The following is a 15,323-nucleotide window of genomic DNA, read 5'->3' on the forward strand; positions in this document are numbered from 1 at the left end:
ATGGGCACCCCAACCCCAGAAGCTTGCGTCTGTTGTCAGTCTTTGCGCTATGGGAAAAGTCCAAAGTAGACCCCTGTTCAAATTTGACTGATTCCTCCACCACCATAGTTTTCTCTGAACACGAGGGGGAATTCCTGATTAATTTCTCCAGTGGTTCTCCATAGGACCAATTCCTGAGAATTGTCTGCTGGAGATCTCTCGCATGGAGACGTGCCCATTGTACTGCTGGTATTGAGGACGTTAGGAGGCCTAGAACTGACATGGCTGCCCTGATTGAAATTGGCAGATTTGTCTGAGTCCCTTTTACTGCCTTCTGGACATTCTCTATCTTGTCCTGTGGGAGAAAAATCCTTTCCTGAATGGAACTGATAGTATAACCCAGAAACTTTATTGTCTGTGACGGGATCATATTTGATTTTTCTTTGTTGATGATCCATCTGAGACTCTCCAAGTGTGTTCTTGTCTCTTCTAGATCTTTCTCCAATAGATCCCTTGTTCTGGCAAAGGGCAAGAGATCATCCAGTTATGGCACTATTGATATCCCCTTTAGTCTGAGGGGTGCTAGGGCCTCTGCTATAATTTTTGTAAATATCCTTGGTGAGGACGACAGGCCAAAAAGGGAGGGCTCTGAACTGCAAATCTTGCCCGCGAATCTCAGGTACTTCTGCGATGTTGGAGCTATAGGCACATGCAGGTATGCATCTCTCAGATCTATTGATGCCAAAAAGCATTTTGGCATCAGAAGATTTTTTACTGAAAAGATTGTGTCCATTCTGAACCTCTTGTATCTAATTGACTTGTTTAATACCTTCAGGTTTAAAATTAAACAGAATTTTCCTGATGGTTTCCTTACCAGGAATATGTGCGAATAGCACCCTTTCCCTTCCTCTTCGGGGGGGAACAGTTATAATCACCCTTTGTTGGATGAGTTCCTGCAGTAATGCCGCCATCCCTAGAGATTTTTCTAGGTCCCGGGGAGCCTGGGTTACATAAAAACGATTTGGAGGGGATTGAGAGAACTCGAGTCTGTAGCCCTCTGCTATTACTTTGAGGATGAATGGACTGGAGGTCGCTGTCTTCCACTGTGGAAAAAAGGCTTGCAACCTTCCTCTCACAATCGGAGGACTGTCCTTGATTCTTTGTGGTTTGACCAGGAGGTCGGAAAAGTACTCCTGACTTCCCCCTTCCTCTCTGGGACCTCCAGGGTCTTTTATACCCGGTTTCCTTCTTCTCTTCGGTTTGTCGAAAAGAACGAAAATTCTTTTTGGCCTGTGGAACTACCGTTTTTTATTGGGAAGGCCTTCTTCTTATCAGCCGTTCTATCAAGTACGGCTTCCAGTTCAGGACCAAAAATCAAGTTCCCCTCGAAAGGTAACCCACATAATTTTGCTTTTGAGGCAGTATCCCCTGACCATGTCTTCACCCATAAGGTTCTGAGAGCTGAGTTCACCAAGGCCGCAGATCCTGCCGACATCTTAATAGACTCGGCAGATGCATCTGCCATGTACCCTACAGCTTTCTGTAGTACAGGCAGAGTGTCTAACAGGTCCTTGCGAGAAGTTCCTGCTTTAATGTGCCTTCTTAATTGCTCGAGCCAATGTTCCAGGTTCCTGGCCACCACAGTTGATGCCATGGCTGGTTTTAAATTGGCTAGAGTCCAATCCCATGCCTTTAATAGGGAGTCTGCTCTCTTGTCCATGGGGTCTTTCATGACCCCAATGTCCTCAAAGGCCAAGTCTGTGTTCCTTGACACCTGTGAGAAGGCCGCATCAAGCTTTGGTTTTTTATTCCAGACCTGATCACTATCGTCCTCGAAAGGGAATCTTCATTTAAGAGATTTAGAGAAAAAAGGCACCCTCTCTGGGTCCTTCCATTCTCTTTTGACCGTTTTGGAAATAAATTTATGCATTGGGAAAACTCGATGTTTAACTTCCCCCATGCCTTGGAACATTTTATCATGCAAGGACAGCTGAGCCTTGTCCTCTGATGTTTAGAGTTGTATGTATATTCTTTAAGAGATCATCCACTTCCTCTAGAGACAATCTATAGCGAGAAGAAGAAACTTCTTTTTCTTCATCCTCCTCTTCCTCAGAACCTGGGGAAACACTTCTCTCTTCGTCCTTTGAATCACTGTCCCCTCTGGGACCAGAAATACATGGACGAGAACAGGATGGCGAATTGCCACTATTGTTTGTCCAAAAAAAGAATGGAATGACTCAAACGTGTCTGCCAGTTCTTTCCTGAAGGAGCTTAATAGTTCTCCTGGCTGGACAGCAGTTGTAGCTGGGGAAGTTTCTTCCCTGACTAACTCTGCTATACAGGTCTTGCATAACGCTTTGGCCCATGATTCCCTAAGTGTATTTTTGCAAGATGGGCATTTCCTCTTAGAAGGGGGGGAGGAATGTTTGATTTTTTTTCTTTGGCTTTAGCCTGAAATACACCAACACAAAAAAAAAAAAAAAAAAAAAAAAAAAAAAAACACATATACATACATACATAAACACACACACACACCTTAGCTCCTCTGTTTGTATGCAGCTTTCCCAGTAACTCTCCCCCAATGAGTCACCATAAACAAATAAACCCACTTTCCTCAGTATTGTTTAAAACAAAGGAGTGTGGTGCAGACTCCCCTGCATCCCCCCAGGGGAGCCAGGGAGGGACAACAAGACCTTCAAGATAAAGAACAGAGACCGCTGTCTCTGCTTACATGAGTCTGGCTGGTGTTAGAGGCTCCTGCCACCGCCGTCTGTTCCTCTTCCATGCTTTGCTGAGGTTGTAGCGGCGTCCGGCTGCTTTTATTTGTATTTTCCCAGTCCTTTCACCTCTGCGAGGACCGGAAATCATCACCAGCTGAGGCTGCCTCCTCCCCCTGCGTTCCAGCAGCCGGAAGCCGCGTCACGCCGCCGGAAGTCCCACCCCCGGACGGAATGACGCGCTCGCCACCCGGGACCCGGAAGAGCATGAAGGCCGACAAACAGACAGAGGAGACGCTGCTCACTACTGTAAAGCACGTTCTTCTCCTTTACAGCCCACAGCGCCGGTCTGAAGAGAGCGGGACCCCTGCAGCCTGAACCCTCGCCGGGTATGAAGGGGAGCAGACACCTGAGAATCCCCCACACGTAAGGGGAGATGCTGGGCTGGCCTGAATAACAAAGAAAGTGCACAGGTATGCCCCATACTGTCTCCACCTGGAGAGAGCGTGGCACACCATTGGTTCCCTGCAGTGACCATGGTCAGAGGAAACACTACAACTGAGGCCATGGTAGAAGTGTCCGGTCTATAAAGAAACTGACTGCAGTGTTTCCTGGTTAAGTGGGTGGAGCGGCGCTCACTCCAGGTGCTGTCCTGAAAGACAAGGTGAGAAAATCACACATGCTCAGAAACATTGAACTTCATTTTCTCTGCTCGTCGTAGTGTTGTATGTCACTGCGTTCTTGACGGTCGAAAGTTCTGAGAACTTTTGTGTGACCATGTGTATGCAAGGCAAGCTTGAGCAGAATTCCGTCGGAAAAAACATCCAAATTTTTTCTGACAGAATTTCTGATTGTGTGTATGGGGCATTACGGTGTGTAGTAATAAGGTGCACATTTTCCCTGAAATGTGACTTGTCCCATGTCACTACAAAGTATGTTTGCAATAGGAGGAATGTGCTGAGCCTATGCCCACTCCACCAGTTCTGTTACTGGGAGTGAGGTAACAGGTAACAGAATGGGGTCCTGCCAAGCACCTAGCGTGGACATCACGCATGCTCTCACTTAACTCTGTCCTTCACATACCATGTGACCAGGCCATAGATCTCCGTAACGCTAGTCTGCTCCCGGTTACCATAGGAGATTGACTGCTGGCGAGGGAGTCACAACACTGATCGCCTCGCTACCGGAGGACCTGTCACCTTACAAGGTACGATGCTTAAAGCGGAGTTCCACCCAAAAACTGAACTTCTGCTTTAAGGGAAGGTGACCCCCTGACATGCCACATTTGGAATGTCTTTTTTGGGGGGGGCGGAAACCCTCTTTATAGAGGGTACCAGCTCCCACTTCCTCTCTGGGCACAGGGGCTCCGGAAGGAAGGTCACCTTTCGGCAATCATCTGGGACACGTCACAGGTCCCAGATGATTGCCCGGTGGGGGTGCAACGGATCAAAAAATTCACGGTTTCTGATCATTTTTTTTTCGGATCAGAAAAAAAAAAACTGCAATATCCACGTCATCTCCCCCACTAATAACCAACATCTCCCCACCTGTAATAGCCACATCACCTCCAACGATTGTCTGCTTGCTTGCACTTGAGGCGAGTGATGATGAGATCAGCGTGCCTCTCACCTAGGCCGCCGCCGGGTGTACCAAGATGGCTGCCACTCCGCTGCTAGGCCAAAGCTGGACTTTCCTAAGGCCGAGGCAGCAGAGTGCTCCGCGGATCACCTGGTGTGCCGATCCGAACAGGTTTACCCGTTCGGATCATGGATCGGTGACGATCCGTTTGCACCCCTGTTGCCCGGCCAGTCACAGCGTGCAGCTCACGTATGCACAGTGTGTGCCCGGCTGTGAAGCCTCAGCCGGGTGCCCACAGTGACAATGCCGGCGCTGCAGAGAGGAGGGGGAAACGAGACGGGCTTCATTCCCCCACATCAATGGACCCTAGGACAGGTAAGTGTCCGACTATTAAAAAGTCAGCACCTGCAGCATTTGTAGCTACTGACTTTTAATTTTTTCAAGTGGAATTCCGCTTTAACGACTAGTTGCTGTAGCTTGTTCCTCCACTTGGTTACCCATAGCAATTACATTTCTCTTCTTCATCTTGCCAAGTTAACCATTTGTAGAGGTGTTGCTTCATATCCCGTAAGGCAATTACAGACCCAGGTTCTTTGACATACGCCAGAACCAACATGCTACCTTTTGAATAACTTCAAACCAGGCTTAGAATGGTCACCATAACTTTAGGCTGGGTTCACATATGAGCCGCAACGGCTCACAGCAGGAGTCCGGTGCATCCTCGTTCACCGTTTCAGGTCCGATTTCAGCCCGAATTTTTGGCTGCATTCGAACCTGGAACGGACCAAAAGATGAACAGGACTCCTGTGCAAATCGCACCAGAGCCACTGAGGAGATGTGAACTGGCTCCATAGAGAGCCTGTCACAATCTCCTGCTGTGCAAATTGGATGCGGATAAACACACCTCCAATTCGCACTAGTGTGAACATAGCCTTACAGTTGAAACGCAGCGTGATAATACAGCACGAACAATGTCCTTTCCCTAATCCTAACATGATGTAGTGGCCCAGGCATACCTCCCATGAGGTGAGAGTCCATATAGGCATTGTCCATGACTTGGATGCTGTCCATGGCTCCCGGTATATTCATGTCTTTTCCCCAGCAGCAGGACTTTACAACGTTCTCTGAAGGCAACTGCTACTACAATTACCGTACTACGCTCCGATCCTAGTGAACTTTTTTTTTTTTTTTTTTTTTAATACATCACAGTTGGGTCCGCAAAATAAAAAAAAACCCTGTAAACTAGGTAGAATATGCTTAGCCCTTTCCCCCAGCCTGGGACGGTGTACTGTCAAAATCTCCAACATCACTTCCGGTAACTCTCCAGAAGCAGGATTTTCAGATTTCAAGGACTTGGCTGTTTGCACAGAACACCGACAGGATATACACTACGGTACACAAAGAATTGGTTGTTTTGACAGAACCCTGGCTAAGAAGTAAAAAAGTTGTTGCCACCTTGGAGACGGACGGCCATGTTGTTGATTCCTATCAGGCAGATTAACAATGTCTACTCATTGTATGGTCTACCATAGTGCGTGGCAGTGTTCTATGAAAACAGCCAAGTCGTCGAAATCTGCAATTATTGCTGCTGGAGAGTCACCAGAAGTGACAGAATTTAAGATTTTGACAAGTTGGCCCTTTTTCACAGAAAACAGGCTGTAAGAAACTGTATGCATTTCAACCTGCTTGCAAGTACAAAACTAGCTAACGGCTCATTTTATAGCAGAAAGTTTTTTTTTTTTTTTTTTTTTTTTTTTTTTTTTTACACACATTAGGCCAGTATTTGTTTGTCTTACCTGTATATGCTGTAAAAAAAAATACCAGCTTGGCCGGTGAAATATCGGCCGGGTGATATCTGTAGTTTCAATCTTCAAGTGAGGTACAGATGGGAGTGATGTGTGGAGGTATGACTAGGTCCATTTCCCGCCTCACGAGGGCAGGAGCGCGCACAGTACAAGACTCATCGCACAGGAACGCGTTGAGGCTCGTGCACGCTGCCATGGAATCCCTGCATATCCTTCTTCCCAGCCAGAGGGGAAGACCATAGAATATGTTCCCAGCCATATCTGAGATTGGATGCAGATTTTAACCAATGGCTGAGCAGAGGGCGGGTCGCTTTAGTTCTGACAGCTTTTCGATTTTCCTGCTCTGAGACCTGTCACTTTGGATTCCTACAAGTAGTAAGTGAGCGAATTGTACATTTCTGTTTTGTCATGATGACATATGCAATGGAGTCTGGTGCATGGGAAAACTGAACGACTGACAGAGCTGTCGGCGTGTTTACATGGCAGAGAATCTCTGTACTTTCGGTTTGTGTACATGGAATACATCTCTGTGACGTCATCCTTGTAAACATTCTATTCTGTGAAAGTTGTGTGCCTCTGAACCTATCAGGAGGATCTGATCCAACCAGTTACAATCATTCTATACTGTTACATTTACCCTCACTGTGTGTTTACAGTGGAAGAGACTTTTGCTGTAAAACATGAATGTGATCTTTTGTTGTTTTGTTTTTATCTGGAGTTCTGGACCTACTTTAGTGAAAATTAGCTTATATTAAAGCAGAACTAAAGGATTAATACTCACCTGTCCTAGAGTCCCTCGCCGGCATCTGCCAGTCTTCGGGCCTCTTCATTGGCCGGCTCTGGATGACATCACACTCCTGCGCAGGAAGCAGTCATCCCAGCACTCAGAGACTGGCCTGGTGCACATCTGCAACTCAGTTGTACAGCCCTGGAAGAGGCCGTGAGCAGCAGTGGCAACTGGTGGTATGTTTTTTTGGGGGGGACGGCAAACAATGCATCCACAACCCCCCCTCGGTCTGTCACCAGGTCACCTGTGGCTAAAGCCACTGCCCCGGTCCATCTGTCATCCACCAGCCCCGCACTTATTCTATCCTGCATTACACCATGCGTCTCCTCCCGCCTCTCCTCCTTGTGCAGTGCATCTCCTGCATTATCCTCCTAGGCAGCCGGTCAGATCGCCCTTTTGGCCATTCGGGTGATGGGTCTCAGGACCCGCTTCCTGATTCATTTGGAGGAGACTCAGGAAGACAATAGCGAATATTCATTCGCTATTGTCACAAAAGTGGGTGTGGTCGGGACGCAGTGCTAGCATTAGAGTCTTAGGCTCTAATCACGTGCTTCAAAAAACAAAACAAAAAAACAAGCATTTAAATCCATGGATAGAGGGGGCGCCGCCCCTGCGTGCTGCATTATGGGCCGCCACTGGTGAGCAGGCAGGTAGAAGCATTTTATTGCAGAAGAGACATTGCACGTCTCTTCTTTATTAAAAGCCTGCCTTGGTGCTTGTTGTTTCTTAAGCAGACCATCTAGTCCCGCTTTAAAGTACAGTAAATCCTTGGTTTGAAAGCATTTTGCAAGACAAGCAAAATTTTAAAATTAATTTTGACTTGCTATACAAGCGATGTCTTGATATACAAGTAGCGTCAAGTTACAACTGAGTATAAAAGAGAAGAGAGGCGCCTCTAAGTGTAGCAATATGGTTACATATCCCTTCCACTCTGCGCTTCACAAGTGGTTCAAGCCTCGCTTTCAGATCGCTCTACTGCTGGGTAGTCTTTCCCATCACGATTGCAGACTGACAGTGGTGAGAGCTAGCGGTGCGGAGGACGGTCTATATGGACAGCTTTACCCTGGATGCCTGCATACTTAGATGTGTCTCTTTTAATCATCAACCATGTGAGTTGGTAAATGTTGTATCTTCATTAAATGTAACCATATTGCTACACTGATTGCCCTGTACACACAGTCGGATTTTCCGACGGAAAATGTGTGATAGGACCTCGTTGTCGGAAATTCCGACCGTGTGTGGGCTCCATCACACATTTTCTATCAGAATTTCCGACACACAAAGTTTGAAAGCTTGCTATAAAATTTTCCGACAACAAAATCCGTTGTTGGAAATTCCGCTCATGTGTGTACACAAATCTGACGCACAAAGTGCCTCGCATGCTCAGAATAAATTAAGAGACGAAAGTTATTGGCTACGGCCCCGTTTATAGTCCGGAGTACGTGTTTTACGTCACCGCGTTTAAAACGATCGGATTTTCCGACAACTTTGTGTGACCGTGTGTTAGAGCTGCACAATTAATCGTTAAAAAATCGTGATTTCGATTCACCTCCCCTGACAATCTCTCCTGCAGAGGTTGCTGATTCTTTCATATAAACAGGTTGAGAGACTTTATCTGCTCACTCAGCTGTCAAAAGAAAGCATCTGGGCATTCTGCCAAGTCTTTTAACTTGAAACATTGTAACTAAGCTTCCTTCTTAGATCAAAGGGATAGAACTGCTGTGTAAATAAATAATCCAGCAGTCTGCCAAGTTTTCAACAAAGTGTATATGCATGAAGTTTAACCACTTAAAGTCTAATCTTTTTCTGACACTTCTTTCTTAAGTTAAAATCATCAATTATTCTTTGCTAGAAAATTACTTGGAACCCTCAAACATTATATATATTTTAGCAGAGACCCTAGGGAATAAAATGGCAATTGCTGCAATATTTTATGTCATACTGCATTTGCCCAGCGGTCTTTCAAATGCAATTTTTTGGGAAAAAATACACTTCAATAAATAAAAAAAAAAAAAAAAAAAAAAACGAAACAGTAAAGTTAGCCCAATTTTTTTTTTGTTTTAATGTGAATGATGATGTTACGCCACGAGAATTGTGAGAGAATCGTGATCTATCTTCTAAGCAAAAAAATCGTGATTGTCATTTTAGCCAGAATCGTGCAGCTCTACCGTGTGTATGCAAGACAAGTTTGAGCCAACATCCGTCGGAAAAAATCCATGGATTTTGTTGTCGGAATGTCCCATCAATGTCAGACCGTGTGTACAGGGCATTAGAGGCGCCTCTCTTCTCTTTTTATACTCTGTAGCTCCTAATGGATATTTTATGGTTACACAACCTGGTCACATTGCTATAATCTTTTTATATGGACTATAAACTGAAGGACCTATGAATAAATGGTTGTGGAATGAATCATTTCAATTTCCATTATTTCTTATGGGGAAATTCGCTTTGATATACAAATGCTTTGGATTACAAGCATGTTTCTGGAACAAATTATTCTCTCAATCCAAGGTTTTACTGTATAATTAATAAGGATGAGCTCAGGCGTGTTCGCAACTCCATGTGCCCGCACCCGCCAGGTGGCTGAAACTCTGCAGCGCTAATCACAGGCAGTGAGACATTTCCCGATCTGTGCAGCTGTGGATCAGGAAATGTCTCACTGCCTGTAATTAGCGCTGCGGAGTGTCAGCTTCCTGGCAGGCATGGGCACGTGGAGTTGCGAACAAGCCTGTGCTCATTCTTAAAGGGGTTGTAAAGGTAATTTTTTTTTTTTTTAAATAACAAACATGTCATACTTACCTTCACTGTGCAGCTCGTTCTGCACAGAGTGGCCCCGAACCTGCTCTTCTGGGGTCCCTCGGCGGCTGTTTCAGCTCCTCTCCGCAAGAACTAACCACCTTAATGCGAGCTCCCTCGCATGGTGGTTAGTTATTGCAGGCGTGCTCCCGTGATGCAGCCGGCGGCTATAGCCGCTGTATCACTCGGCCCCGCCCCCCCCGCGTCATTGGATGTGATTGACAGCAGCGCGAGCCAATGGCTGCGCTGCTTTCAATCCATCCACTGTAGCCAATCAGCGACCAGGCTGAGCGGCAATAGAGATGTCGGGAGCGAGCGGCTGAGTTTCGAGGTGTCAGGTAAGTAAAACGGGGGGGCTGGGGGCGGCGGTATTGTCAAAAGTTTTTCACCTTAATGCATATAATGCATTAAGGTGAAAAATTTTTTACCTTTACAACCCCTTTAATGATGAAAGGCAAAACTTTTCTTTTAGTTTTGAACAGAATGGAGAGGGATTAGAACCTCTGTCAGTTTTTATTGCTGTCTGTGTCCCCATTAAGGAGATGCACACTCTCTATTTGTCCTGCGTGCCATTATTATTGAAAGTGAAAGTAAAAAAATCCCACATTTGGTTTATCCGGAGAAAAAGTAACAGAATGGGGACACTAGTTCTGGTGACCCAGGGACCCCAAGGAATTCTCTTAATTTGCAGTGATTTCCCCTCACTTCCTATTTGGCTATGGGACAGGAAATTAAGTGAAATCTCCGTAATGAAACACAGATGGCGAAAAAAAAATCGGACAGGGATTATAACCTTCCCTTGCTCTATCCAAAATGAAAAATTAAACGTTTTGCCTATAGTTCTACTTTAAGCAAAGGTGTATTGTCCATTTAGTATAGGATCATATCTATGCAGCTGTGGGGCTGCGTGTAAATCATACCGTGTGCCAGCACTGCTGTTTAGCGGATGCGTGGGGATGCCGTTAATGATACCACCACCCATTAGAAGCCACTGCACATTGTCCTGTGTACGGAAATGCATAGCACACTGCTGTTTCCATGCAGCTGCAATTTTAGAAAAGGTGCAGGGACTTTTTCCCTGCGTTTCCTACAGATACAGCAGCCCTTTCAGATGCATGAGTTACTGTGCCTATAAAAACACAGCTGCAGGGAAACCCAATAGATGAAAACCTTTTGATGGACACACTGCTGCTGTAATTGTCTCTACTCCTTTGAGCTGAATTGGTTCAGTGTGTTCTGCAGCCGACAGGTTGGCCGGTGTTTTGTTTGCACGGGAGCTGCGAAGCACGCTGCATGCCTTCCCTCTCCCCTCCTTCCCACACATTATGGGGATGGGGGATTGGGCGGGCATTTTCACCATGCATTGGCGCCACACCTTCCACTCCATGCGTGCAACGCCCAGTGGGCGTCCCTTCACGCAAGTGTGTGCTATTTCAGCTTGGCTGACACATGGTGAGTAGGTCTGGCTGCTGCCGTGCTGTCTCTCGCTTGTCATGCCAGTGTGACGCTGGATGGGACCTTGGCTGTTGGGCTCACCCTGCAGTTCCCCCTCAGTGACCTTTTCTCAGCAGTCCCATATTGCAATCCATCTTTGGTTCATATTCCATTAGGACCTACATGGGTAAATACATAGCAAGCAAATAAATAAAGTTGCGCTAGGAAAAATAATTGTGGAAAAAAACATGAAATGTGCATATACATAAATAGTTAAATGTACCACGTAAACTATAAAGCATGACGTGAAAAGCAATTGCAAAGTGCCGTGAATAAAAACATATAATGTCCACAATGTATAACGTGAAGAGATAGGTACACACAACTGATGTGTAATGATTTCCAAAGTGGGAAATAATACGGTGAGATATTAAAAAACTCCCAGGGGCTTGGATGGTGGACGAATAAATCACAATAGCAGAGCGGCAATCTGTATGTGCAGACCCTTACCGGAAAAGGTGGACCCCCTCCAGCGCAGGGTCATGTGAGCAGACAGATTACCCTCTGTAAGGAGCTGTAGATATGTTGATGTCTGGTGTCTCGGATGTCCGGTTCACTCAGGTTAATAGAGATGTCAGACGGGGGGCGGAGAAAAACCCGATAAGGCAGCTTCTCTGGCTCTGAAAAGAGACCCACTCGGGCCCCAGGAAGACGCACGGTATTGCGAAACATGTAGGGCGGTGCGTTGTGCTGACGCCATCACGCCACATGTGACCCCGACACATGGGTGTTTTGTTTTTAGTTTGTCTAGCCGGCTTTTTACTGTTTGTTTTGTACTGTCATTTGGGGGCATCCGCACGTCTATTTAATAGAACACGCTTTCTACTACACGATTAGCGTCCCCTATTCTCTTGCTTATCCACTCGGGGCTCGGAGCCCGAGTGGGTCTCTTTTCAGAGCCAGAGAAGCTGCCTTATCGGGTTTTTCTCCGCCCCCCGTCTGACATCTCTATCAACCTGAGTGAACCGGACATCCGAGACACCAGACATCAACATATCTACAGTTCCTTACAGAGGGTAATCTGTCTGCTCACATGACCCTGCACTGGAGGGGGTCCACCTTTTCCGGTAAGGGTCTGCACATACAGATTGCCGCCCTGCTATTGTGATTTATTCGTCCACCATCCAAGCCCCTGGGAGTTTTTTAATATCTCACCATATTATTTCCCACTTTGGAACTCATTACACATCAGTTGTGTGTACCTATCTCTTCACGTTATACATTGTGGACATTATTATATGTTTTTATTCACGGCACTTTGCAATTGCTTTTCACGTCATGCTTTATAGTTTACGTGGTACATTTAACTATTTATGTATATGCACATTTTATGTTTTTTTTCCACAATTATTTTTCCTAGCGCAACTTTATTTATTTGTTTGACTTTTTACCATGGAGATATTATATGGTTTTTAGTTGCTGCTCCATACACACTATCTAGCGCGGTATATTTCTTTATTTGTGAAATACATAACAAGCTCTTGATTTATTCTTAAATTCCTCTATAACAAGCATTACTAATATTTCTTTACTCCAGTTTTCATTAATTTCTTCTGATTTCAGGAATTTCATCTCCTCTTCCCTATTCTTACTATATGGACACCCTATTTTTTCATTCTGTTTACTTTGTTGATATGCTCCACAATATACGTCTATACCGTGGTGATGGGTTTACTCTATATGAAATTTCTTTTTATTTATACCAATATGGTAACAAACCACTTACTTTAATGTATACAATACAGAAACCCCATCTACAGTTACATCAAGATTTCTCTATACGCACTTTTTTTTGGGGGGGGGGGGACTGCGTGTGTGCTCCTGATCCATGCTTGGGTCCTTTCCTCAGCTCCCGTGCTGGACATAATTATCTGGCTGACCTCTGGCAGGTGGTATCGCATGGCCTAGTATCAGCTCTTATGTGAGTACTTTCAGTTGTGGCCGTCTATTTGTTCATTATCATCTTCAACCCCTCTACCCCTCCAGTCTGCGGTTATATTAAACTATAATGGTGATTTTTTTTTTTATCTTCTTTTAGTATATGGATGCACTTGCTCCTGATGAGTGGATAGAAGTCCACGAAACGTCGTCAAGCTTATTTTGATACATCCATTTCATATTTATGATTCCAGATGGTTTTTATTGCTCTACCACCCTGACATAATGTTATGCCTACTCTATTTGACGGACTGTGATGTATAATATTTACTTTCCGTGTCATGTTGGTGACTATCCTTAATATGTATGTTGATACTTTGTATTTTATATGCCAATGTGCTATTAGGCGTTTATATGGGTTGATCCATGACCTATCTTTGGTCTAATAAAGAGTACAATTTTTTTACATATGTATATGGTTTTGTCTGGCTCTACCCCATGCACCTCATCTAAAGTAACACCCTCCCCCCTCTTTTTTGCGAAAGCAACCAGGGATGGAGGTGCAATATTCCCTGTTGCGTATTAGATTTTTTTTAATGTGTATCTAAAACCAAAAATGTAATTTATTGCAGCTTGCTAGTCCTTGGTAGGGTGACTGCATTACTTTTTCTTCCCAAGCTACTTTTTCTTTTAACCTGGTAATCCTGAAAATAATGTACTTCTTGTCCTTGGGTGTCACTCCTTCAGGCTAGGTTCACATTTCTGTGGGTGGTTGTGATGTGGGACACCATGTAAATCGCACCTATTCACGCAGCCACAGCCAAAACACTTTGCTCTTTTACAGACATGTGGGGCTGCCATTCATCTATCTATAGGATCTATAAATGCAGAGCGTTTTGGGGTGCTGGAAATTGCACGGTGCTTTCCCTGCAGCTGCTTTTTGAAAATGATGCAGAGATCTTTTTCCTGCATTTCCTGCAAGTACAGCAGCCAATTCAAGTGAATGGGCCGCTGTGCCTGCGCAAACATGAGCCGCACCAAATGCATAGGTGTGAACCTAGCATCAGTGTATCTGTGGAGGGAGACATGGTTGTAACCCACAGGCTGCTCTCTTGATTTAAACTCCAAACATGTACATACACTGATCAGCCATATTATGACCACCCACTTTAACCCATCAAGGCATGGACTACATTAGACCTCTGATGGTATGCCATGGTATCTGGCACCAAGCTGTCAGTAGCAGATTCTTTAAGTCCTGAAAGTTGCGAGGTGGGGCCTCCATGGATCAGACTTGTTTTTCCAGCACATGTGAAGGCCAAGTCAACACCTCAAACCATTCTTGAATTGATCAGACCAGGCCACCTCCTTCCATTGCTCCATCGTCCAGTTCTGATGCTCATGTGCCCATTGTGGGTACTTTTGGCTGTGGACATGGGTCAGCATGGTCACCCTGACCATTCTTCTTCTACGCAGCCCCATACAGTGCCTTTAAAAGTATTTATACCCCTTAAAATTTTCCACATTTTGTCATGTTACAACCAATAAACGTAAATATATTTTATTGGGATTTTATACAAAGTGGCCCATAATTGTGACGTGGAAGGAAAACGATAAATGGTTTTCAAAATGTTTTACTAATAAATATCTGAAAAGTGTGGCGTGCATTTGTATTCAGCCTTCCTGAGTCAATACTTTGTAGAACCACCTATTGCTGCAATTACAGCTGCAAGTCTTTTTGGGTATGTCCCTACCAGCTTTGCACATCTAGAGAGTGAAATTTTTGTTCATTCTTATTTGCAAAATAGCTCAAACTCTGTCAGATTGCATGGAGAGCACCTGTGAGCAGCAATTTTCAAGTCTTGCCACAGGTTCTCAATTGGATTTGGGTCTGGACTTTTTGACTTGGCCATTCTAACACATGAATATGATTTGATCTAAACCATTCCATTGTAGCTCTAGCTGTATGTTTAGGGTCATTGTCCTGCTGGAAGGTGAACCTCCGCCGCAGTCTCAAGTCTTTTGCAGATTCTTAACAGGTTTTCTTCTAGGAGTGCCCTGTATTTTGGCTCCATCCATCTTCCCATCAACTCTGACCAGCTTCCTTGCTGAAGAAAAGCATCCCCACAACATGATTCTGCCACCACCATGTTTCATGGTGTGTTCAGGACGATGCGCAGTGTTAGTTTTCTGCCACACATAGCGTTTTTGCTTTTAGGCCAAAAAGTTCACTCTGGTCAGATGAGAGCAAAAGTGAACTTTTTGGCCTAAAGGCAAAAACGCTGTGTG

The 15,323-nt window shown here is 45.0% G+C and overlaps 1 protein-coding gene and 1 long non-coding RNA gene across 5 annotated transcripts in view; one reads left to right on the forward strand and one right to left on the reverse strand.

Annotated features, from left to right (window-relative positions):
• The window catches only part of LOC141144700 (uncharacterized), a 47,594-nt gene extending 41,050 nt beyond the window's left edge, over window positions 1-6,544 (reverse strand). The window contains exon 1 of the long non-coding RNA XR_012244444.1: window positions 6,071-6,544. This is a non-coding gene — a long non-coding RNA (uncharacterized lncRNA). The remainder of the gene's footprint in view (window positions 1-6,070) is intronic.
• Window positions 6,208-15,323, forward strand: part of TPPP (tubulin polymerization promoting protein) — a 146,608-nt gene continuing 137,492 nt past the window's right edge. For 2 of the 4 annotated variants that reach the window (XM_073630636.1, XM_073630638.1), the window contains exon 1: window positions 6,211-6,454. The gene's annotated coding sequence lies outside the window, so the exon portion shown is untranslated. Of the gene's footprint in view, window positions 6,455-15,323 lie in introns of all 4 variants that reach the window. The other 2 variants (XR_012244443.1, XM_073630637.1) reach the window with 2 other exon arrangements.

The sequence above is a fragment of the Aquarana catesbeiana genome, linkage group LG05, assembly GCF_042186555.1.
Source record: "Aquarana catesbeiana isolate 2022-GZ linkage group LG05, ASM4218655v1, whole genome shotgun sequence".
NCBI lineage: Eukaryota > Metazoa > Chordata > Amphibia > Anura > Ranidae > Aquarana > Aquarana catesbeiana.